Source organism: Peromyscus maniculatus, chromosome 20 (genome assembly GCF_049852395.1).
Source record: "Peromyscus maniculatus bairdii isolate BWxNUB_F1_BW_parent chromosome 20, HU_Pman_BW_mat_3.1, whole genome shotgun sequence".
Classification (NCBI taxonomy): Eukaryota; Metazoa; Chordata; class Mammalia; order Rodentia; family Cricetidae; genus Peromyscus; species Peromyscus maniculatus.
Window position 1 is genome coordinate 46,461,122 of NC_134871.1, and position 26,001 is coordinate 46,487,122.

General features: G+C 42.1%; 1 protein-coding gene and 1 long non-coding RNA gene across 30 annotated transcripts in view; one reads left to right on the forward strand and one right to left on the reverse strand.

Annotated features, from left to right (window-relative positions):
• Window positions 1–26,001, reverse strand: part of Rbfox2 (RNA binding fox-1 homolog 2) — a 264,663-nt gene that overhangs the window by 85,153 nt on the left and 153,509 nt on the right. The gene's annotated exons all lie outside the window — the stretch shown is intronic.
• LOC121824520 (uncharacterized) lies at window positions 8–25,359 on the forward strand. 2 transcript variants are annotated; one of them, XR_013046498.1, is made up of 4 exons: window positions 8–145; window positions 6,242–6,461; window positions 7,141–7,281; window positions 25,054–25,359. It is a non-coding gene; the product is annotated as an uncharacterized LOC121824520 (long non-coding RNA). The 2 variants fall into 2 exon arrangements; XR_006066448.2 differs by having other exon boundaries at window positions 6,242–7,281.

Consider the following 26,001-nt stretch of genomic DNA (forward strand, 5'->3'; position numbering starts at 1 on the left):
CCATAGAGGCCAGGCAGTGGCACACACCTTTAATCCCAGCACTAGGGAAGTGGAGACAGGAAGCAATATGGCTGGGCAGAAAGAGGAATATAAAGCAGGAGGAGACAGAAGCTGAGAGCCCTTTTGGACTTAGGATTCAGTAGAGGTAAGAACTCTAGCGGCTGCTGCTCTGCTTCTCTGATCTTTCAGCTTTTACCCTGATATCTGACTCTGGGTTTTTATTATAAGACCAATTAGGATTTGTGCTACAGCAAGGACCACACAAAATACTAGAATATTTCAAGCTTGCTAGCACTGATTCTCTATGAATTACAAATGTAGATTAAAAATAAACCAATTCAGCTGGGCAGTAGTGGCTCACACCTTTAATCCCAGCACTCTAGGAGGCAGAGGCAGGCAGGATCTCTGTAAATTTGAGGGCAGCCTGGTCTACAGAGTGAGTTCCAGGGAAATTCTGTCTTAAAAAAAAAAAAAAAAAAAAAAAAAAGCCCAACTAATTCAATATAATTAAAACAGCTGGTCTGATGGAGAATGCTTGTAAATCCCAGATACTGAAAAAATCTAAGGCAAGAGGCTCAGAGTTCAAGGCCCGAATGGCAAAGGACAGCAAGATCACCCAGTCCCATATCAAAAGACAATTATTTACATCTACTCTACATAAGGTATTATGCTAAGTACTAGAGAAATTAGTAGCAACAGTCTGGTGCAAAGGACTTTGAAGGTATAGGTGAGTCAGAGGTGAAATACTGCCATAGCACAAATCTAAGCACTGTGAGCAACTTACCATAATTGAACTAGTACTGTTTAAAGGTGCTCACTACACATACTTCTACAGTGTCGCCTATCACTAAACTGTAACACCTCCTTTGCCAACTCGGAAGAAGATCATCAGAATCTCCTAACATCTTACATTTGCTTGGCCACATCTTAAAAGCCTATCATGTACATTTAATTGTCCCCTCTGAAGTTAGTAAATAGCAGAAGAGGACTGGGGGTAGCTCTCAAGGGTAAGCAGTTGCCTAGCATGCATAAGACCCTGGTTCTATCCTAAGGTGGGGAGAGGAGGTGTGGGAGGTAGGGGCAGGTGTCTGTAATAAAAATCTTACCCAAAATATCCTCTTAAATCAAGGAATTCTATGTGACTCCAACTTCACTACTGGTATAGAGCAGTATTTCATGACTGATCACATGACACTGTCAGTTAGCTCCTGAAGTCACCAATAAATTTGAGAGTCTGTGTTGGTGGTCCAGTCAGTGTGAGCATAGCTGCCCCCTTAATCTTCTAAGATTCTTCCTGATGTAAAAACTTGAAAATGATAATAGGATCATAGTAATAAACTATAGCTGACAAACTTAAAGCTTCATCATTTAACCCAGTTTGATATCTGGTGAATTAATTACAGGAGACTAAATGCTCAGGTGGTATTGTATTCAAGGTTAACAGAAGATCCAGGCAGTGGTGGCACACACCTTTAATTCCAGCACTCAAGAGGCAGAGGCAGGCAGATCTCTGAGTTCCAGGATAGCTAGGGCTATACAGAGAGAAAACCTGTCTCGAAAAACAAAAACAACAAACAAACAAACAAACAACAAAAGGATGAGAGTGGGGAGAGACACTCAGAGAGAAGGCAAAGGGGCTGTAAGTGGAATCTTACAGAACCCTGAACTTCTAGAAAGCAGACAGCACAAGATTAAGTGGGGTTTGGAGTCCTCACAAGAGCCAGAACACAGAGGGCATTTGCTACTTTTCTGTACCCCACATCCCTTAACGATGCCATGTAGCAACATGTAAAGGCTGAAGAGAATGAGGATTTTGAAAACTGCACTTACTTCTCAGAGCTGGTTTGGTGACACTGGTACTAGGGTGGGCTCAATGCTGGTCAAAATAAAAAAGTAGAAACCACACCTGAATATGAATTTCACCAAAACTTTCTGCCTTGGGCCCAGGTGGGATGCATAGGACAGCTACTGGCACCACCAGTGGCACACCTTTGACTTTTCCATCGTTGTTCACCCCTGTGCCTGTGATCAAATTATTTCCTTGTGCAACCTGGAGTCTGAGTCTAAAAACAGGCCCTTTCAAGGCCTGTCTTCAACACTGCTATATAAGGCTCACTTTGGCTACTTTCCTCCAAGATTGAAATATTCCACCCAACAGGGAAGCTCTTTAAGCAGGAAGGGTGACAACTCAAAATAGCTTTCAGGAAGTCCCTGAAACTGACCAGATTCACTAAACCCTTCTTTGGAGAGGAAGCAGTAAACGCCAAGAGCCCCTGTCAGACGAAGGAAGCTGAAGGAAGCTGAGTTGCAGAGACGACTCTCAAAGGGGAAAAGCTGCAAGGCTCTGTGAGCAGACCAAAAGCAGCTGCACTGCCTGAAGGGGTTTAGAGCAGAGTCACTTGGAAAGGACACTCTCCAACCTGTGGAGCTGCCTGAAGGCTGTGCAGTGTGCTCCAGGCTCCCAGCTTTGTGAGCTCTCATCCATGCTACTAAGGTGGGCCCTGGTGATGCAGCTGTCTTGAGTCATTTCTGCTCCTGTAAGTGACCCCAATAAAACTCACTGGTTCACTAATTGGACTTTGGTGATATCCATACTTGAGTCTATCTTGGGATCCTTTTCTGGGGTGAGTAGACATGTGTTATGTCTCCCCAAGAAAACTGGTCACACAACAGGTTCTTCTCCCTTCTTATGTCCAATAAGGGCCAGCTGCCTTCCTGCTGAGTATAATGGCACTTCCTTTGTGATCCTGGGTACATACTGATTAGATGCTTTTGCCTAAGGACAATACCCGTGCATTCATGTTGCATCATTTTCAAAACTATGCTGATATAAGTCACTGCCACAAGTTTCTGCCGTCAGAGCTGAGTCAATTCCCACCCCAGCTTCCTCAAACCAAGACAAACTGCAGTCTCTTTAAAACCATGAGCCTAAATAAGCTTCTCCTCTGTGAACTTGGTTCTACCAAGTATTTTGATTACAGTGAGAAGAAAAGTAGAAGAGCTACTATATCAATCATCCTTAACTTCTTCATTCAGTCAATGTCCATTCACAGCAACACAATGTGCCCAACATGCTGTAAAGTATGAAGAGCAAAAACAGCTCCCAAAAGAGCTGATAATGCAGGGAGAGGAAGTAAGAAACACGGAATTGCATTTGATGAATGCCACACCTAGTTGAAGATAGCTGGGAAAAAGGGAAACACAGTGGCAGCCTACTGTTTTCCACTGTTACTACCTCATTTTCCAGGGTGAGGAAGACTGGGAATATTCCATAGACAATGATGAAATAAACTGGAGGGTTTAGCAAGTTTTCCAGATAGACTGGGAAGGGTATGGGATGGAGAGTGGAGCAGCATTCTAATCGAATAAACAACATGCTATAAGCAAAGCCATCCTCAGGTACTCACAGAAGGGCAGAAAAACATCACAAAGCCAAAAGTTCATATGACTATCTGCATAAGAGTTCTACTGGTTCTAGCATGAGACAGTTGAATTTTCTAACCAAGAGAAAGACTTCAAATGATGCCTACCAGAACACTGCAAATCACAGCAAAGGGTAGAAACATGCCTTTGCATGACACAGAGGAGAAAAAATGTGGGCAGTAACAAACCAGTGTATGTATGACTGAAACAGCATTTTGTTCAGGAATGAAAGGCATGGCAAGTCGACAACACTTCTTGGAAGTGCCTGTCCTTACTCTTTCTAAATTGGCCAAGTTTTTGAATCCCTGATCCCCAAACTATGAAATCTAAAATCTTTGGTTATTGACACTGACTGAAAAATTTCAGATTTAGTATTTTGGATCTCAAGGTTTTGCATTAGGAATGCTCAACTAGTGCAGTTTATGAAAGTATTCCAATGAGTTGGCTGTTTGAAACCTGGAGCTTATGCAGGGACACTTGGCTCAGTCTGGAAGGAAGGGACTGGACCTGCCTGGACTGAGTCTACCAGGTTGATCGCAGTCCTCGGGGGAGGATTTGCTCTGGAGGAGGTGGGAATGGGGGGTGGACTGGGGGTAAGGGGAGGGGGTAGGAGGGGGGAGAATAGGGGAACCCGTGGCTGATATCTGATATGTAGAACTGAATGGTATTGTAAAATAAAATAAATTAAAGAAAAAAAAAAAAAAGAAAGTATTCCAAAGCCCCACAAACCCTCTAAAATCTAAAACACTTCTGGTCCTTCAAATTTTCAATAAGGGGTATTCAACCTGTACTGTTAATAAGTAATAAGCCTTCATTCACAGCACTAACGAGGTAGAGGCAGGTGAAGTTCTGGGAACTCAGGGTCAGCCTGGTCTACACAGTGAATTCTAGGACAGCCAGGGCTACCTTGTCTCAAAAGAAAAGAAAAAAAAGAAAAGAGAAAATAGTAAAATGTACCTATAAATAATAGCATAATAATTATTCAAATCTTAATAGATAATATAAAGGAGTAAAAATTTTTTTAAAAAGTAATGTTTAAGGGAAAGAATAAAAATTAGCAAATGAAAAGCAGAGAATTTGACAGGTGCCTCCTCACTGGGGCTAGCCTTTTTTTTTGTATCTGTCTGTAGTCCTGATGCCATCATGTAAAGGAATGTGACAGTGAGACCAAATGGAACAAAAATGAGCTGTTCTAACTGAGACCCCCTAAGAAAAAACAATCTACTTAACTGCCAGATATGATCATTCTACAGTACCTATGCCCAGCCAATCCAACCCAAATAAAACCATTCCTGGCCTACAAAACGCAATAAATAAACAACAATCACTGTTTTAAGAACTGAGCCAATACCTCTCCCCTTAAGCTGTTCTCTTGGATGCTCTGTCACAGGACAAGACATAGCCAACACAGAAAGTGGAATTGTTGCTGTGACTGCCCCTGACCAGACCCTGCTGTTTTAGCTTCTCTTCCTTTATTATTTGGCTCACAGTTCCAGATTCGAGTCCATCATTGCAGGGAAGTTAAGCTGGCAGGAGTGTGGGGCAGCTAGTCACATCTGCAGTCAGCAGCACAGAGAGAATAACGTATACATGCTTGTACTCACTCTCTCCAGGCTTACAAAGTCTAGGATCCTAGAAAATGAAGCCATCTACAATGGGCAGGACTTTACAACTCAATTAACATAATCAAGACAATCCCCACAGACGTGTCTATAGGCAAACCTATCTAGACAATCCCTCATTGAGAATTTCATCCTAAGCAAACTCTAGATTGCGTTAAGTTGATAATTAAAAACTATTCTATCATAAGTACATAAGCCTTTGAAACTGGTTTATCAAGAAATTTAGAAGAGTCTGAAGAAGTAGGCTAGGGCTTGGAGAGATGGCTCAGTGGTTAAAAACACTGGCTGCTCTTCCAGAGGCCCAGTGTTTGAATCCCAGTTCATAACATCTGTTTGTAACTCCAGGTCTAGGGAATTCAATGCCCTCTTTTGGCCTCTGCAAGCACTGCATGCATATAATACACTAACATACATTCAGGCAAAGCACTCATACATATAAAATTAAAATCAAAGAAAACAAAGAAGTAGGCTAGAGAGAGCCTAGAATATAAACCAAGCTTACTGTACAGCTCTGGGTAGTAGGAGGCCAGAAGACCAAGATGCCACAGAAATATGGTCAGGAAAGATGATATCCATGTGATTTTGGATGGGTACACCAACTCTCTGGGAACTGGACTAGAGACCACTCATGTTATTTTATCAAAGAAAAACTATCTACATTTTGTCTGTGTCCTGAGACTTTGTAGAAGGCTTGTTTAAAGGCTATAAACTAATCTGGTAGAAAAAAATTTCCAAGTAGTCTATTGCATGATTATTGCTAACTGTTTTTAGCTAGGTTTATATAGTAAGAATCTGGGGCAAAAAGCAGAGCACAAGGATTTTTAAAGCTTGTGATTTGAACAACAACAACAACAAAAAAAGAGGCTGCATAAAGTTAAGGCCTCAGAAATTATGGCTGCTGAGGAGATGGAAAATAAATCTGGCACCACAACAACAGAAAAGATGCCTCAGAGGTACCTCAGAAATTGGCTAGACCCCATGCACCTCAAGGGTATAAACATGTATGTATTTTGAATGACTTTCCCTTGAGAAGAGAGCCATGATGGTCCCTTGTTTACACAGGACCACTTAGGAAATGTTTCCCCAATTCAGACATCTAGGCACTCAGAAATCTCAGCATTTTGATTCTGGGGGTTCTAACTACGAGTCAAGCTGGTAGGAACTTTGCTATCATGTGTGTGATATTCGTTTTGCAGGTATGCTGAAAGAGTTATGGGACCATAAAGGCCTCTACCAAGATTACAGAAGAAAGCCTAGGAGGCCATTAAATGTGTAACAGTGTTGGTATCCCCATGGGCAGTCCCTAAAAGAATGGTATGTGAAGCTGTGACAGAAAAGGGGAAGATGTAATAGAGACCACAGGAGATAAAAGATGACTAGGAACATGAAACCTCTGCCAAAGAAAGGAGCAGGCAGGTAGGAGCAGCCAGCCCAAGAGAAGGGTCTGGAAGGTAGCAATGCCAAAGGGACAGGGTTACCCGCCTCTGATCTTATATCACAAAAGCACATGCCCACGGTGCCAGAAAGAGGCTACAGGATTTAAGGTTCATCCTTTTGCTACTGTCTTGTCCTCCCTTTTGGAATGGGATGGTACTGTGTACCAGTGCAGTTTGGAGGAAACAGATCAGTGGAGTGTATCCTCGGGGACTGCATCTTATCCCTGCACCTCACCTACCTCCCAATCCCCCACAAGGTGGGCTGCTTTGTTTTCTTTCCCATTGACACCCTACCATGATATTCTACCTCACCACAGGCCAAAAACAATGGAGCCAATAGTTATAGATTGAAATCTCTGAACCCACAAGCTAAAATAAGCCCTTCTTCCCTTCAAAGCTGTTAGAACTATTCTAGGTCCTTGGCATTTCCATAGTAATTTTATAATAGGTTTGTCAAAAAACAATAGGTTTTTTTTCTATAAAAATTTGTCTGGGATTTTGAATGAGATTACAATGAAGACACAGACCAGTTGGAGCTGACTTAACATCCTAGAACAGAGTCCATGCACAGCTATTCTCCCACTTCCTTGTGCTATTCATGTTCTATGATTGTGATTATCTTCCCGCTAAACATTGTGATATTGATCACTTTCCTCAAGTCTACTAGACTCCATAATACTCATCCCTACAAGAATGAGTGTACAGAGCCCCCTGGCAGAAGGATCTGGATCCATCCCTGGTGCATGAGCAGGTTTTTTGGAGCCCACTACCTGTGATGGGACACCTTGCACTGCCTTGAGGTAAGGGGAGGGGCTTGGACCTTGCTTCTACTAAATGTACCTCCCCATGGGGGGCCTTACCTTCTAGTAGGAGGGAATAGGGGGTGGGTTGGGATAGGGGAGGCTGGAGGGACGGGAGGAGGGAAGAGGGGGATCTTTGATTGGTATGGAAAATGAATTTTAAAAAATTTTTAATAAAAAAATAAGTGTACTGATGTTGGGGGTGGGGTAGGGGAGACTGACAGAAAAATCAGAAACACATCCAGAAGTACAAAGGCAATACACAGAGAGAATAGTCTTTCCAACAAACAGTATCAGAACAATTGAAACTGGCTATCTGCACAGCCACACATGGTAAAAATGAACCAATGTACACCCTTGTACCATAGAGAAAATTAGACCACAGGCTTAAAACACAAAACAGGATACTACAAACTTCAGGAATAAAATTCCTTAGATTAATAAATTGCTTAGATTAAGCAAGATTTCTGAGCTATGATTACCTATGGGTGTTGCCCAGTGGTGACGTGCATGGTTAGCATAGTCAACGCCCTTGGTCTGATCCCTAGCACCAAACAGACTAAAAACAAGCCAGAAAAGAACAAACCAACAAATCAGACTTCACTGAAAACTTTTCCTCACCAATGAACACTGTGAGGAGAAGACAGTAAGTCACACATTAGAGATACCATTTATAAAGCATGTTTTTGATCAAGGGCTTTAAGCCAAAATACATAAGAAAATTGTACAACTGATCTAGATTCAGTACTTAGCAACTTCCTAAAATATCACACATATATCTTTCATATAGCCTACCCAGTCTACTCTGCTAGTATTAATATTTACCCAAGAGAAATGAGAACCTATATCCATATAACCACCTGTCCCTGAACCCTACTGTACAAACAACCCAAACACCTGTTAGGAGATAATGCTTGACATACCGCCAGAGTCACAAGTGAACACTTGTAACACAGCAACAAAAAAGCCTTTAGTGCACACAAGATGAACTTCAAAATAATGATACAAGAAACCCCAGGCATAGAACTTTTTACTGTATTATTTCATTTTTGTCAAATGCTAAAAGTGCAAACTTATCTACAATGGTGGAAAGCAAATCACTTGTTAGTGTGCTGGGACAGGGGAGGCATCAGGACATGAAGAATCTGGAGATCTTCAATCTGATAATGATCTCATTTGTGATGACAACTTCATCAGTGTGTACATGTCAAAACATAACAAACTGTGACTTCAGTGTGTACCACTTCTTGTGTATTAATTACACCTCAGCAGAATTGCCAATCAAAGACTCAGTTCCCACCCCCTCATTGCAGAGAGGTTTTAGGAGTTAGTTATCTGCTTTAAGGGGAGGGAGGGAGGGTTGGCCAAGGGAAATGAGGAAAGCCTCAACCTGTCCTAGGGGAAGAGATGAAGGATATAGTGGAAATCAGGTCTGAAATGTAAGCAGAGGGGAAGGACAAGCTGCTCTGGAAATGACTAACTGCCTAGGCTAGGCTGCTGGCAGACTCCTCGATCACACTTGCACACGGCCTTTTCAGTTTGTTGTCCACATCCTTCTGTCACTCCAACTCTGGGGAGAGAGGGACTATATAGTTGACCTTTGTTCTTCAAGTGTCACCTACACTCAGCAGAATCCCGGGATGGCCTACACAACAGAGTGTGTGCTGGAGATGGCTCTGAAGCCAGACTAGCTGGAGTCAAATCTTAGCAGCCAGGCTCTACAGCTGTATGACTTGGGAGTTATTTAATATCTCTGCTTCAAATTCTCCCTCTGAAAGAAGAAGGTAACAATAGCATTTCATTAAATCAGTCAGTGCACAAACAAGCCCAGAAAATAGTGAGGATCCTCAGCATCATCTCTGACAATTTAGGCAGGAGGGAATATTATCTATACATGAGTTTAGGGGAAAATATGATTTTTATGCCTACCTCTTATTTATCTAGTAGTTCCATAGGTAGGTGGGTAGGTAGGTAGGTAGACAGACAGATAGATAGATGGATAGATAGGATAGATAGGATAGATAGGGGCAGACAGATGATAGCTAGTCACCCCAGATAGTGAGACTGTGGGGTCTTGGATGTGTGGCTGCCTCTCTTTCCGGACTGTGTTGATCCCCTTGCACCCTACAGTGTATATGCACAGTGTACATCAGGGCAGCTCCCCTGACTCTCATCCCCGCTGAGGAAGGGGTGGGGCTCTAACAACACGAAGCAGTGTGGGAATCCCTGGGTTGGCACCGGCTCCTTGCTCTATTCAGACCTGTGATCTCTTCTGACTTTGATTTAATGCAGCAATTACTGGTAATGTGGTTTGAAGGAGATAAATGCCCAGTGTAGCTGTCTGTCGCTTACTCTGCTCATGATGCAAGAACATTTTTAAATTAAAATTCCCTTTATGATAAAGGAGCTGCTCCACTGAATGTTTCTGTGCAGGCCTGATACGAAGCTTCCCCCAAAGAGGATTAGAAACTAAAGCCCCTTCCCCTTCCTGTACAATTACTCTATACCTAAGGTAGGTCCTTTAGCCCTATGTTTTTCTCCTTTATATAATTAGATTTTTCTTTCTACTTTTCAAGACCATAATGTCAGCATTAGGGAATTCACTAAAGATTCAGCCCGCCTTCTGGTAAAGAAATTATCTTAATTTCCTTTTAAATAAGTAAGTAAAGTAACATTCATACGTACATGCCTAAAGACACTGTAGGCCCAGCCTGTAACTCTAACTCTTGGGTGAACCACAAGATAAAGGACAGATACTTAATGAAATGCTGTCTTAAAAAGGAGGGGAGGGGGAGACACCTCAATTTATTGAAAAAAATCAATAAAGCTCCCTCCCCAGTTTTATTTCACTTCAAACCACAACAGTTTGCTATGGCATACATTGTATATATGGAAATCTTAAGTCATAAGATTACCGTAAGATGTTCTTAACCCTTAAGTCAGGTAAGGGTTCAGAATATCTTCTAGAGGTTTTCCACCTACAACATCAAAACACTTTTTTACAACAACCCATAGACTCTGCACTAAACACTCCTGCTAGAAACTGCATATCGGGGCAGCAAGAAGGCTCTGTGGGTGAAGGCGTCTGCCACCAAACCAGCCCAGAGGTGGATCCCCAGGGTCCACATGGTGGAAAGTGTAAGTCATCTCTTACACATGGTTCTCTGATTTCCACACAGGTGCTATGGCAGCCTCCCCCCACCAATAAAAACAACAAACTATTAATGTGGACATGCTAGTTAAAAACAACCACTGGCACACTCTGTAACTAGAATGCGAACAACGGGGGGGGGGGGGGGGGGGGGGGGAAGACCTCTCTATTTTGCACACGAAGTAGTTCTTGCATCAATCATAACACTGCTGATCCAATTATAAAAATTCCTACCCTCAAATAATAATTGATAGCTACCTAAAATTTCTTGTTTTGATTGTTGGGATGACCAAATAATGATTATCTTTGGGGGGGCGGGGGAGGAAAGAATGAACTAGCGAGCATAAGGTCCCATTCAGTTAAGAAGTGAATTACAAAAGTGAACACAAAATACAGGATTAAATGTGTATTTTTGTTTCCTAACACACACTGCATAATTTCAGTATAAAGATAAAAACAAAACACAAAAATCTGGTTTTCTGTTCCACCACAGGAGAATAGTATCACAATTATAATTAATTCAACTAATATTTCTAAGAAATTCTAAGAGTCTCTAAACACACACACACACACACACACACACACACACCCTTCAGCAGAGTGCCACATGCCTTCTCAGGAAATCCAAGACTAGAGGCCCTCTCCAGAAGCCCGCCAAGACCTACTTTAATCTTAGGTATATGAATATAGAAGTGACGTCATGCTTACAACAGTGGTGTTAATCTGGAGACCTGTGAAGAGCTCTGTAGCTCTTCATGACAAAGTTCAAGTTCTCTTTCAAAGACAGAAAGAGGGACATGGCTATCTTAGAAAAATAGTTGTGTACACACACACACACACATACAAATGCATGCACGCTTGTGTGCATACACACACACATACACACACATACATATGCATGTACGCGCGCGCGCACACACACACACACACACACACACACACACACACACATGCATGCACGCACTAGCACTTTGTGAAAATAGCCTGGCATAATTAATAAGATTACAAAGGACTTAGGATAAATAAGATGAGAAAGTCTGATCCATACAGGATTAAACCCCAAATCCTAGCATGAATCCAATGATTTCTAAGATCAACACCATGTAACAGGATTAAATCAATAGCTACTTTTGTTTTCATTATGTGAACAATCACAGTTCAGACCTATTGAATCTCCTTACTGTTTAACTTGGAGAGCTGAGGGCTAACGACAGGCTTCTGCTGAGGCTAGTCCTGCTGATGAGCATACTTCAGGGCCCAAAACCCCTTCTCCTTAGTTCTAAAGTCCAAAAGTCTAGAACAATTTCTTTTTCATTCTTTTCCTTGACTTTTGTGTGGTGGTAGGAGAGGATTCATTGTGTGACAAATGTGAGCTAAACCAATGTAGACATCTAAAAACATCAGGTTGGGGATTTAGCTCAATGGTAGAGCGCTTGCCTAGCAAGTGCAAGGTCCTGGGTTTGGTCCTCAGCTCTGGAAAAAAAAAAAAAAGACGAAATAAAAACATCAACAAACCAACAAGTGGGCACTCTTAAAAGGGAGTGCAGCCATTACTCCTAAAATCCAAGAATCCAGATGACAGCCCTGGGTGTTTAAGTAAAGGCTGTGAGTCTGTATTCAGTTTCTAAATGTGTTACTGTTTTTATTGTTATTTGTTTTGAGACAGAATCTCTCTGTGTAGACCAGGCTGTCCTTGAACTCACAGAGATCCCCCTGCCTGCCTCTGCCTCTCAAATATTGGGTAAAAGCTTGTGTCTCCATGCCCTGCTCATTGTTTGTTTGTTTGTTTGGAGATAGGGTTTCTCTGTGTAGTTTTGGTGCCTGTCCTGGATCTCACTCTGTAGCCCAGGCTGGCCTAGAACTCACAGAGATCCACCTGGCTCTGCCTCCTGAGTGCTGGGATTAAAGGGGTGTGCCACCACTGCCTGGCTCCACTCATTGTTTTTAAGAAGCAAGGTCTGACTGTCTTGCTGGGGCTATCCCTGAATTCCTAGACTCAAGGGATTCTGGTACATCCACTCATAGCTGAAGGAGCTGTGAGCCTCTGTGCAAGGGTGGTGTTCTCTATCTTCAGGCAATGGCAAATCTGGAACATGTGCTCAGCTGCTGGCTCCCTCTATAAACACAGCACACTGAATAATGGCTATCGCTGCTGTGAGTGAGGCAGACATGCACTGAGAAGAACCAGAACAGAGGCCCAGTGGAAACCACCACTGCACTGCTCTTTATAGTTCACCAGCTCCAGAAAAGAAGTAAGGGTTAAGAAAAATTGCCCAGAACTTTTGGTTGGGGGCTGTTTTTGAAACTTGCTGCCACACAAAAGGGATCAGCAAAAGCTTTGTGTGATATACCAGGGAAGGTAACATGACTGTTCTTCTGAGGCTGTAGATGAATAAGTATTTGCTGGATATGTCTGGAGGTGTGATTTTCAGAGTTTTAGCTCCTGAAAAGAAAAAAATGTAACACAGAAAGGTTATCTGAAAGACACTATATGTTCCCTTTATTTCCCTCGGAGTGTTTATGTCAGTAAATTGGCTTCTGTACTCACCTATTTCTAAGTTCATTTCAAACACCACTTACTTCCCTGGGAATGTCTGCATGTTAATTTGTGCGTCTTCCTGTTTGGCAGTATTCAATTAGCAAAACTAAACTACTGATTCCTGCTTCCAGGAAGATGGTGCACTCACAGTTATCACTGCCCGCCCCTTGGGTACAATTTAAAAGCCAAAAACCATTTAGATTCACACAAACCCAAGGAAACCTTGCCCTCTCTCTGTTTTGGGGTGGTGGTGGTGGTGGTGGTGGTGGTGGTGGTGGTGGTGGTGGTGGTGGTGGTGGTGGTGGTGGTGGTGGTGGTGGTGGTGGTGGTGGTGTGCTCTCCCACTGAGCTCCATCTCCAGCCACAGCTGTGCTCTGACCTCTAACCACGAAGACTCTTCAGGACGGGGAAGGGTGGGAGTTCTCGGATTTTCTTTGTCTCCTGTGGACCAGACCTGTGGCACAAGCACCCAGGAACACCAGTGGGCATGGACAAAGTGCCCTGCCTCTCTAACCAAAGGAAGGGCAACACCAAATAGCTTTCAGACTTCTGAAATCCAGCCTAAGAGTACCACCAAACAAGCAAATGCTGGGTGCTGGGCTTGACCTCTCCCTCACCAGGTGACTCAACATGTCTGCAGAGGTAGTATTACCGACATTTATCCCCGAGAAGTTACAAAACTTTCAGGAAAGGGGAGGGGATACCAGAAAATCTCCAGGACTAAGACAAGGCAGAGTTCTTAGACACCAAATATGATCCATAAGTGGGAAAAATAAACTGGACTGTATTACAATTGAGTTTTTGTTTTGCCCTGTGACATAAAACAAGAAAATCAACAAAACTGAAGAAAGCATTGTAGCCCATGTATCTGAAACTATGTAGTTATAAAAAGAACTGTTAAAATTCAACAATGGAAATCATCCAATTAGAATATGGATAGACAGTGGCATCTCACCAAAGATATACCGTCAGTTAAACAGACATGTAGATGCGCTCAGCATCTTTAGCCAACAGGGAAATGCACATTGAAACTCTAGCAAGATAGACTACACACTGACAAAAAGAGTTAACAAGAGTAATGATACCAAATGTGATGAGAATATGGGAAAACTGAATCATTCATATATCACTGGTGAATAGAAAATGGTACTTTAGCTCTAGAAACAGCTTAGATATTTGCTTTAAGAAAAACAACAACATAATTACCACATGATCCAGCATTTTCACTCTTAAGCATCTACCCAGAGAAATGAGAGTTTACACTCACACAAAATCTCTATATAAATGTTTGTAATACCTTTATTTATTTGTAATACAATAGGTGAGACAGGGGAAGGAAAGGGGGAAGAAACGAGACAGAGAGAATAGAAGGAAATATGTCTTCTACTGTGTGATCACTTAAACTCTGACAAATCTACACCATGGAACTAAGCAATAAAGACAAATAAATGATTGATACCTGCAACTTCCTGAAACTCAGTTTACATTGAGTTTAAAAATTCAACCCACTGGGCAGTGGTGGTGCACACCTTTAATCCCAGCACTATCAAGGCAGAGGCAGGAGGATCTCTCTGTGAGTTCAAGGTCAGCCTGGTCTACAGAGTGAGTTCCAGGACATCCAAGGCTACAGTGACATGGGAAGATTCCTGAAATGAAGAACAAATTAGGGGAAGCCATGCCACTCAAGGAGTAGGAGCAGAGGATGGGCTGCAGATGAGCAACAACAAGAACTCATGGTGAGAGAGTCTGGGTCTCCACAGCACCACAGCCAGGGTCCTGGGATTGCACTAGTTTTCCATGTTGTCATCTGAAAAACTGGAGAAGAGGAGCCTGTGGGAACTCTCTGTATTTAGGCAGCTGCATTTGGAAACAAGAAGTTCAACAAGGGGCAGGAGAAGTGGCTCAGCAGTGAAGGACCTGTAAGCAGGAAGACTTGGGTTCTGATGTCTAAGCCCCACCTTCAAGTCTGGACAGCAGCTCCTGTCTGAAAACTCACTGACAACAAAGAACAGAGGCCCTCGGTGCTCAGTGCTCAGCCAGCCAAGGTTGACCAGTGAGTTCAGCACTCCCTGAAAGACCCTGTCTCAAAATGTGCTAGACGGTAATCAAGAAAGGCACCCAGTGTCTACACACACACACACACACACACACACACACACACACACACACACACACACAGTTCAATCACAGGAAAGCCTACCACTGCCAAGGACAGTGTTGGAAGAAAAGTACTTGCAAACCATATATCTGACACTTTATATATTTTAAAAAAAAAAAAAATCCAGCCTTAACTAGACTATGGTCTGCCAATCTGATGACAGTAGTCACAGTTAATGGTCTGATTCTGATGCTACTGGAATTAAGTAGGAGAATGTCCTTGTTTTAGATATAGAATTATTGGGAACCTTCAAGACATTTTGCACAGACACAATTTAAAGTTAATTTTCAGGTGATTTTTAAAAGACATTAAAGCAATTAAGATAAAAAGATAAAGAAAATCTTTCTGGATTGATGAGTATAATCTTGAATGCAATGTGTCCTGGGTATTTACCCATATCAAATCTCCATCAACACCATACTTCAAACATGGTCAATGGATAATTATTGATAATTATCTCAGAACAAAACATTTAATCCAAAAAACTATGTAGTGGGTAGCCATTCCAGCTTGGATCTGGAAGTTCCAAGCCCCATTGAGACTCTGGCAACTGTCACGCCTACGAGGCGGGGCCAGGGGAGGTGCCTGGAGACCAGAGAGCTGGATGGGCCAGCGCTCGCTCTGTGCGCTATCTCTGTGCCGGGACCCTGATCGTTGGATCGTTGGAGGTGAACCAAGAAGAGCTCCAGAGAACACCGCTGGACTGCCATACACCTTCCTTAGACCCTGCGACCTACCTATTACTTAATTTGTGAGTTACACCATTAAATAAATATCCTTTTAACTAAGTGGAGTGGCCAAAATAATTTCACCAATAAAACTACTTAGCACCAGGACCAAGAATAATTTGAGTACACCTGTCAGCACCTTTATATATATATTTGGTTTTCCAAGACAAGCTTTCTCTGTGTAGCTCTGGCTGTCCTGGAACTCACTCTGTAGATCAGGCTGGCCTCTGCCTCCTGAGTGCTGGGATAAAAGGCGTGTGCCACCATCGCCCAGCAACACCTTTATATTTTATGTCACCCAAAACTTCACAAAATGGTATTTAGGATGTGTTTCTATAGAGCTAACAAAATATTTTGTGAAATCTACAATGTATTTTTTTTTTTCCAAGACAGGGTTTCTCTGTGTAGCTTTGCACCTTTCCTGGAACTCACTCTATAGCCCAGGCTGGCCTTGAACTCACAGAGATCCACCTGCCCCTGCCTTCCTGCCCCTGCCTCCCGAGTGCTGGGATTAAAGGCATGAGCTACCACCACCACCTGTCTTTACAATGTATCCTTTGTATTCATTGGTTACACAGTTGTACGAATCACAGCCAGTATGCAGACCATGTAACAACCCTCTGGTTTATTGTTCATGTTTTTAATTCAGAAGTAAAATATCCTTAATCCAAAAACTGAATGCATTTTTAAATGCCTGTTGAAAATTTTTAGATTTTTAAGCATTTTAGATTTCAAAATCTTCAGCTCATGGAGGCTCAAGCAACAAATACCCATGGTGCCAGGAGTTGCAAATCTGAAAGACAAGGTCCTGAGCTTGTATATATAAAGGCTCCTAGAAATCAATGGAGGGTTGCTTCCTCCATTGGTATGCCTCATCTTTTTAACTGAAAGTCTTTGAAAATTATTTTGTGAAGGAAAGAATAAAGGTGGTAGGTCTGCACAATGTGTGCACTAAGTAAAAGAAAATAAATGCAGAAATAAATGGTATCTGAAACCTACTGACTGGAGAAACTGAATCCCTAGTATTCAGGGACCATACCCAAGAATCTCATTCCTAAAGTTCTGCTTCAGCATCAAAATTCCTCTGCCAAGATGGTCTCCTTGGATTCTAGAATCTTGTCTACAGATCTTCAATATGCTCTGGCTTTCGTTCTCATCCAGCACCAGTGAGTAAGTGTGCTGCTCGCTGGCTCTAGTGGGTTCTTAAGCTTTCTGATCCTCACTCCAAATACAAACCTGGGTCCAACCTACTGTCTTCAAGTTCACAAGTCCACTGTGCACCAAAGCATCCAACCTCACAGTGGCCTTTGCAATCTCTCATATTACAGTTCCACTACCAGGGAAGCACTTGTTATTTTGTTTGTTTTTAGGTCCTGGGCTCAAGCTCAGCAGGGTTTTTAGACAAGGAAGAACTACAGACTGAGCTGTATCCCCAGAGCTCTGCTGTCACACTCGAGTCACTGTCTCCAGAGTTGGAACCATTAGTAGTGTCCTTTCCTGTTGTTTCCTATGGCAGCGTAAGTGGTAGGCAAGCTCTGTCCAGGACCATAGCAAGTGACCAAGTCCCAAGTGCAGATGCTTCTCTAAGCTCCTCAGTTAGTCATCAGATAATGTATCATATACCTTGGCTATATCAATCATCTTCAATTTTCAAAAAAAGGTACTGACTAAAAAGATCTAAAAGAAGGTTAAGTTCTTTAAAACCCAGAATCTATTTCCACCTGTCACAGAGTACAGCTCTAATGAACATGGACACTTCTATTCTGAATCTAATCCATCCTTTAGCTGCATGTCAAGCAAAACTGATTATTGTTTCACATTAATTGGCTATTAATGGTAGGCCCAGGCTCTAAACCCTCGCCTACCCCATGGTGACTCTTTTAAGGCAGGGACTAAGTGACAGGACACATTCCAGCTCCACTCTCAGTGCCTACTGAGGGGCACACACACTGACAGTCATCCCCACTCCCCTGAGAAAGCTGGGCAGTTAACAGTTGTTTGAACTAATCTGGCTTCAACTCTCCATGAGAAAATGTGGGGTTAGGAATATATCACCCCTCTGGCTGTCCTATATTTTACTAAGTTGTCCCACATCTTGGAGTCAGAACAAGTTCTAATGACATGCTTCTACTGAAGATTTACTAAAGTAGAAATTCTTTTAGTCTGAGAAAATGAAAGACTCTAAACCAGTGTCTCTTAACCATTTTGAAAACCCTCGTTTCATAATACCTACTCTTCTGAATCTTCCAGCAACCCAGAATAGCATGTACCATCTATTTTTCTGACATGCTTATTATGACCCGGAGGTTTAAACCTTTTCTTTCTTTCCAAGGGTCTCACTTTGTACCCCTGGCTGGTCTTGAATTCACAGAACTCTTCCTGTCTCAGCCTCCACATTAAAAGAATGTGCGCCACCACACCCTGAAAAAAGCCTTCCTTTCTGAACCATAGAGTCTCTGTGTGTCACCGCCAAGATTCTGGTCTCATTGACCTCCCATTCCTTTCTGGGACTAGGGTTCTAAACATACAAAACGTCAATGTGGACTGGTGTGGCAAGGCTCTTTTAAAAGTTTCAGAACAGTATCTATATGAACAGAGTAAGGCTAACAGAAAACAGCACTGTTGAGCTATAAGAGAAACCCCAGAACAGTTCAGTCACAGCCCAGTTGGGTAGTAAACAAGTTTTCATTAGTAGAATATTATTTCCATGCATAATCCTAGCCTGCCAATGGTAACACTGTAGTCTGGGTAGCTGCATCTACGCCAGCATACTAGGAATTAATGCTGATAGGATATGCTCACATTATGGCAAGCATTTTAGGATCATGCTTCCTGTCACTTTTTTTCTTCTCTCTCTATCTCTTTTTTTTCAGAGCTGAGGACCGAACCCAGGGCCTTGGGCTTGCTAGGCAAGTGCTCTACCACTGAGCTAAATCCCCAACCCCACTTTTTAATAATAAAGACACTTTCCAAAAAACAAAACAATAAACTGCAAAGACAAAAGAAAAGCCCAGAACTTTTGGGTTAACTGAGCTGTGCTGAAAACATTAGGACCTCATTACGAACATCAACTATTTTGTGAGAACACATGTAGCCAGCGCAGGACACATGGCTGGATTTACAGCTTTTTTTGATAAAGTTTGAAAAAGGCTGGTCTCATCCCCTCCCCCAAAACAATGCAGTATATTTTTAGGTTCTGACAGCTAGTGACCTGAAATTTTAGGGTCCCTTTATTGATAGCATGCAAGTGTTAACAAACTGTATTTAACTTTATATGCAAAAATGAGTTTTTAAATGTGAGTTTAGTCCACTTACCAATACAGTGACACAAATACACAGAACATGAAATTTAAAGAAAATAGTTCACTGGATGTTTTTAACCCTTTCAGTGCTAAGGGACAGCAGCATTTCTAGGCATTCTTTATTGCTTCCATACTTTTGAAATCGCTTATGCTAAGGGTTCACACTTCTCATTCTTACTTCATGGAGCTGGCTTCCATCCAACAGTCTCCTTGGGGAAGCTGGAACACTGGCTGCTGCCCTTGAAAGAGACTCTAAAAGGTCACTATATTCATCTGTGCTAATTACCTGGGGAGAGAGGGAAGGATGAAAAACAGCTTCGACAGTGAATGAACATGTTTTCAAGGCCCACACTCCAAAATATAACTGGGCTTTTCCACGTACTATGTACCAGGTAGCCAGGCGAAGGAGAACATAAAAAATGTGAAGATCAGAGAAGGGAAAAGTAGGGAATTATGAATGTCCAAGCAGAAGGAGAAGAATTCTTCAGACCCAGAGTAGCCTCAAAATGCAATAATGGGAATATAGGAAAACTGAAATTGTGGATAGTGAAATAAAGGCTGGTCAAAGTGGAACTGAAGGAAGACTGATCTTCCACAAAGAGAAGCAAGCCTTGTGGATAGATCAAACTAGCTTCATCTGGGCTGCTCTTTTCTAAAGTTCCGTGGGGTGGTAGTGGGGCAGTGCTCACAGGGCCTCAGCCCTCCACAAAGCACTCCAGGCAACTAAGGAACGCTGAAAGCAGGAGAAATCATGTTCCCTGGAGAAAAGCACAAACAGTTATCCAGTACCAAAGGTCGGCCCTAAAAACATACGCACATACAAGCAACATTATACAGACTGAGCTCGTTGTATGTATTTAGGAATATATATTTATGTTATATATTTATGTATGTAAGACTATATATACACATTCATATATCCACGTTTGTATATGTATTTAACAAGTAATGAAAAGAAAGCAAGGAGGGGTATGTGGGAGGTTTTGGGGATAGAAAAGGGGGAAATGATGTAATTCTACTATAATCTCAAAATAATAAAAATAAAAGAATAAAATGTGTCAGTAAAAGTATGTATAAACAATAGCATCTCTAGCAACCTCTGGACACCTGGGAACAATGCTGTGAGAAAATGTGCTTAGCAAAGGGCAGTCAGTAAGCAACAAGAAAACTAATCAAGTTTGTGCTAGAGCTACTAAAAAGTAACTCACTTAAAGTAAGTTTATGGGGTTTTAGTATGCTTAACAGAAAGATACATGAAATCTTTTACATACTGCTTAATCTGTTAAAAGAGTTAACATGTATATTTACCTTTTAAGTTCCTAGAAACCATGTCCAATTCATGAAGGAGTAGATTGCTTCGGTACCCCAGGTGCTGGGGTTCTATTATAGCCAATACCACCACACTGGGCTACAAACTTTGTTTCTTTGTGAATTCAAGTGTCATGAGCTGTCTATGTCTTCCTTGCCTGCCCATTCACATGTTGAGGCCTTAGCCTCCAGGTAGTTATGATAGGAGACCACTAAGGAAGGCAATGAGGTTAAAGTGCTAGAAGGGGCGGGGGTCCCATTTTTATTAGTATCCTTGTAAGAAACGACACCAGAATTGTCTCCCTCCTGACCCCAACCACATTACACATGAAGAAGGGATGTAAGTCAAAAGGTAAATGGCAAAAGCCTATATACCAAGAGGAAAACTTTGGAATAAAACAGTCCTTGCTGATAGGTTCATCTCCTGAGGTCAAGTTTCCATTGGGTTACCAGTCTGTGGTAATTTTTTACATTAGTCCTAGCAGGCTAAGACAATTAAGCCCTGAAGTCTTCTGGAAAAGCCTTCAAAAGGTTAAGTTCTAACTTAAAATACAAACATATGCCTTACTCTCTCTTTCCTTCTCCTTTCTTCCTGTTGATGAGAATAAAAATGTTATGAGAGGGCCACTGACCAGGTTTAGTTTTTAGCAAAATTCTAGACAATGGACCTGTATCTATTTGTGACAGGGCTCTGGTTATAACCCAGAATAGCCTTGAACTTGCGACATAGCCCAGGCTGGCCTCAAATCTGTGTCCTCTCTGTCTTTCTGCCTCCCACGTGCTGGGATTATAGATCTGTACGTGGGAGGATGGGAGAGTTGCACATAAATTCTTTAAAGGCACAGTAGAAACTCAGTTCAAAGTAGAGGCAGGTGTAAAAGTCATGTTATCTTTTACCTAGTTCCCAAACAATGCACCAACTGCTCCCATGTAAGGAATGAGTAGAGGGATGAGATGCTCTCTCTCTCCTCCCCTCCTCCCCTCTTCCTTTGAACTTTTCATTAGTTTCAGAAATCTTCCTAATAAATTTTGTTTGGAGAAATACAAGTAGAAGATGTGTATTTCTAGGAGACACATCTCTGGACACATCTGTAAAGGAGTTGCTGGACTGGGTTAAGTGAGGTGGAAATATCTCCTTTTACTGTGGGAAGGAAGCACTACCTGACGTCCAGGACTGAATAAAAAGGCAAAGTCAAGTGGGCACTAGAGCACGGTCTCTGTCAGCTTCTCCACTGCAGATGGAATGTGGCAGCTGCCTCCCTCCCTCCTCCCACTCCCTTCCATGCTGGACTTGACCCATCAACAGTGAGCCAAAGGAAACCCCTCCTCAATGTGTCAGGTGTTCTGTCACACACAGAGGGAAATGACTAAACAGAGCTTTACTGCTCAATTCAAACATAATTTTTAAAAGGTATAAATTTAAAATTTGTCTACTTATGTGAAAGAAGCGAATTTTAGCATTTCAAAAGAAAATAAGTGTTACTGAAAAATCATAAACTACCATTAAATCAAAGTATATGGTCTCACCAAAATATTATTCTATCAAGAAATGGAGCAGAGGGCTAGAGAAATCACTCATCAGGTAAGAGCACTGGCTGCTCTTCCAGAGGACCTAGGTCAGTTCCCAGCACTAACATGGATGCTCACAGCCATCTGTAAACTCCAGTTCCAGGGCATATGATACCCTCTTCTGGCCTCCCTGGGCAATGGGCACAAACACGGTGCACATATAGAAGTAAAGCATCAATAATGTTTAAAATGCCAAGGAGCAATAAGAATGCTGTTCTTGTAATACTGTAACAACAGGTTAACAGAGAAGCTCACCTTATAAATAAAAGACTGTTAAGCTCTCAAAAATAAAGCCCTTTCAAGTGCACGCTAAAAGGAGGTCACTTCCTCTGTTATAGAATGTCTGAAATTCACAAAATAGATCACACTCTAAAAACATGTCTTGTTTTTTAAGTTTAGAACACTGATCACATTTTATCACTGGGGAAAAAAACCACCAACAACAACACAAATTCACACACCCATATACATACACAGGTTTTTAAATGGTGGCTACGTTTCAAGATTGAGCCACAGGAACTACTGATACAATAAAGGGTGGAGAGGGGACTTTGAGACCACTAAGCCATATCAATAGAAACTAAGACTCTAAAATAGTAGGATGCTTCAAACAATGCTGATGTGGTACACAGGAAGTTATTCTCCTGTCATGTTCCAAGTTGGGTGGTAGGAGACTAAATGAATCACTGGCCATGGAAGTGGAGGTGTGGAGACAAGAGAAAGGAGCAGGAGTGCTTGGTCCAGGGCCTGGTACAACTTGTAAGGTTGGGTTTGCTTGTGGATTTTTCCACTCCATAAAAAATCAATTTTATCTTTGTTTGGACACCTACAATATTTCCTTTTTTATATTCCTTTTTTATATACACAAATGCAATTAGAGACAATCAACAGATAAGGAAATTTTACACACAGAACTTTTAAAAAGATGGGAGGCAAAAAAAAAAAAAAAAAAAAAAAAAAAACCAAGAAAACAAACAAACAACCAGGAAGATTCTGAACAGACTGGGAAGGGAAAAGTAAACCTTACTAAGAGTGAAGGGAAGAAACAGTAAGAACCTGAGAACCTAAAGATGCTGGAGGCACGAGAGAGGTGGGGGAGGGGCAGAGGCAGGGACCCAAACACCTATGGTATCCCTAAAGGGAAGAAAACAGGTGGCAAAGAGCCTGCTGAGTCCTGCTGCTTGGGAGCACAGCTGGCACCACACAGCTGGTCTGGGGCTACAACAGCAGTAATCGTGGTAACCGGCACAGTATCAACAGCTCCTACACACCAGGCATTCTTTGAGAGCTTTTTGTTGCCACAAACGTCTGTCTTCAATGCTACTGTTAGATTTTATAGTCAAGAGTACAATGGCTTGTCAAAAATCATCCAAACAGTACTCCCACCAGAATCAGGTGTGTTCTGCTGAAGCACCAGGGCCATCACATAGACACACATGTGCTCATAAAAGAGTGACAGATGGCAAGGACTAAGAGTGTTCCATCACCACTTAGTACCACTTTGTAAAAGAAAGGATCACAAGTAGGAAATGTCAGGAATTTGGTACCCATTTGACATATACATTGGGGAGACAACAGTAAAAAAGCCAGATTAAAAATAGGACAAAGCTGGGGAGGTGGTGGAGCATCCTTTAATCTCAGCACTCGGGAGGAAGAGGCAGACAGATCACTGAGTTTGAGGCCAGCCTGGTCTACAGAGTTTTCCAGGACAGCCAAGGCTACACAGAGAAACCCTGTCTCAAAAAACAAACAAACAAACAAATAAAAACTCTCTACAGGACACACAGGTAGCGTTTTTTTTTTTTTGGGGGGGGGGGTAGGGAGAGTTCTTTTAAGACATTTTTACAGTATTTAGAAGATGTTTAAGTGTAATGGAGAATTTGAAGGCTTGAAAGGAGCTTTTTGAAAGGATCCTATTTGTGCAGAAATCTGAGAACACTGAGGAAGTAAGGCATAGGGACCTAGAAAAACTACTACAAGCAGAAGAAAGAACACAAAGGGCAAGGCCACAGAGAAAGAAGCAAGACCAAAGCAGCTAGAAAAGAGAGACTGGGAGGAGAAGGAGGAATGGAAAAGCAGAGGTGCTGAGGGGCCATCCACACCAGACCTTGGCAGGGTCCGTGCTTTTGCTCGGAGTGACATACATCAGTGAATTCTGAGCATGATCACATTTAGATTTTAAGAAGACTGCTTTAGATGAATCACTCAGTGCTGGAGATGAGGAGACCAAGCAAGGAGCAGGAACAATAACCCAGGCAAAGGAGCATGGTCCCCTGAATCAGGACAGAGATAGTAGCCCTAGTGAACGGGTCAGACCTAGGTTACTTTTGAAAGGTAGAGCCTTGGGGAGTTGTTATTGAGCAGGACTAGCACAAGGGGAAAAGATAAGATCGCAGTCACTACAGTACTCTGTAGTTGTAAGAACCCGAGAGATGTTATAATCTGAGAAGAGGAGGGCTATGGGCGTGTCAGGGTGCAGAAGGCAAGTAAAGACCGGAAGTTCATGGGACTAGAGATGGCTCAGTGGTGAAAGCACTTGCCAAGCAGCCTGCTGAATGCTATCCCTAGTCCCCACATGGTGGGATCAGAACTGACTCCTGAAGTCCCGTCTGACCTCCACCAGTGCACTATGGCTGGCAAGTACAAGCATGTGCATGTGTGTACACACACACAATATTTAAAAATAAAAATAAAAAAACAGATCAAAAGTTCAGCTTTGGAAATGGTAAGTTTAAGGTAGCTATTACATATGGAAATGTCATGTGAGCATTATCTGTAAGCTAGGAGAGGTCTGGCCAAGGGGTATGCATTTAAGAGCCTCAGCATTCAGACAGAATTTAGTCTTCTATATCAATAGACCATCAGTCTACAGGTTTTTCTTTTTTCCCCAGGGGAATGGGAGTTGGGGGTTTCTATTTGTGAGGATTTACATTTTATGACTTTTTTTTTCTTAAACAGAACTACCCCAAAAATAATCTGAAAAGGTTATTCTAAAACCTGACTCTATTTTACTCTAGACAGAGAACTACAGACAACGAAAGAATGCTGAGAATGGGAAAGCCGAGGTCTCGCCCGGGAAGAGCTCATCAAGTGGCCGTCCAGTACACACATACACGGAAAGGGAGGTTCTATGGACCGAGCAGGTGGTGGTTCATTTCAGGAACGAACACATACACAAGTGTGTATGTAACAATTAAAGAAAAAGAGGCCATGAAATGAAGAGAGCAAGGAGGTTATATGGAAAGGCTTAAAGGGAGGCGAGGGAAGGAGGAAATGATGTGATTATATTATAATCTCAAGAAATAAAATAAGTATTTTAAAAACCTGACTCTACTTTGATTAACATATATATAATTCCTTAGATCCTTTTATAAATCCAATACTTGTTATGAGGTTTTAGGAATCTTATTCATTGAACATTTATGTTGGCTGGGTTGTGATGGTGCATCCGTTTAATCTCAGCACTGGGGAGGCAAAGGCAGGCCTATCTCTGTAAGTTTGAGGCCAGCCTGGTCTACAGAGCAGGTTCCAGGACAGGCAGTTACATAGAGAAATCCTGTTTCCAAAAGAGATAGAGAGGGAAAGGGGGGGGGGGGGGGATACGGGACACAGGACAGATTTTCTGTCCGTCTTTAGTTATTAGACTCTCATCTGTGTTGCAGTGAAGACTAAACAATAGATCAACAGCACTCACTGACTGAAGAACAGTGGAACCGTGGACAAGCCACTCGGAAAGGACACTCCTGTTTTCTCACTGCATCACAAAGCTTTGTATGCCACAAAAAGAGCATAAACAAGTCTGTAGACTGTCTTTTACAGGTTGCTTAGTTTTCTCTGAACATTTACAAATTCAGTGTCTTTTCACCCACAACAGTGAAGAGAATAAAATTTTAAAAGTAGACATTTCACAATTACTACTGAATGATTCACAAGACGCATAGAAAGCAGCATTCTAAACTCAGTGG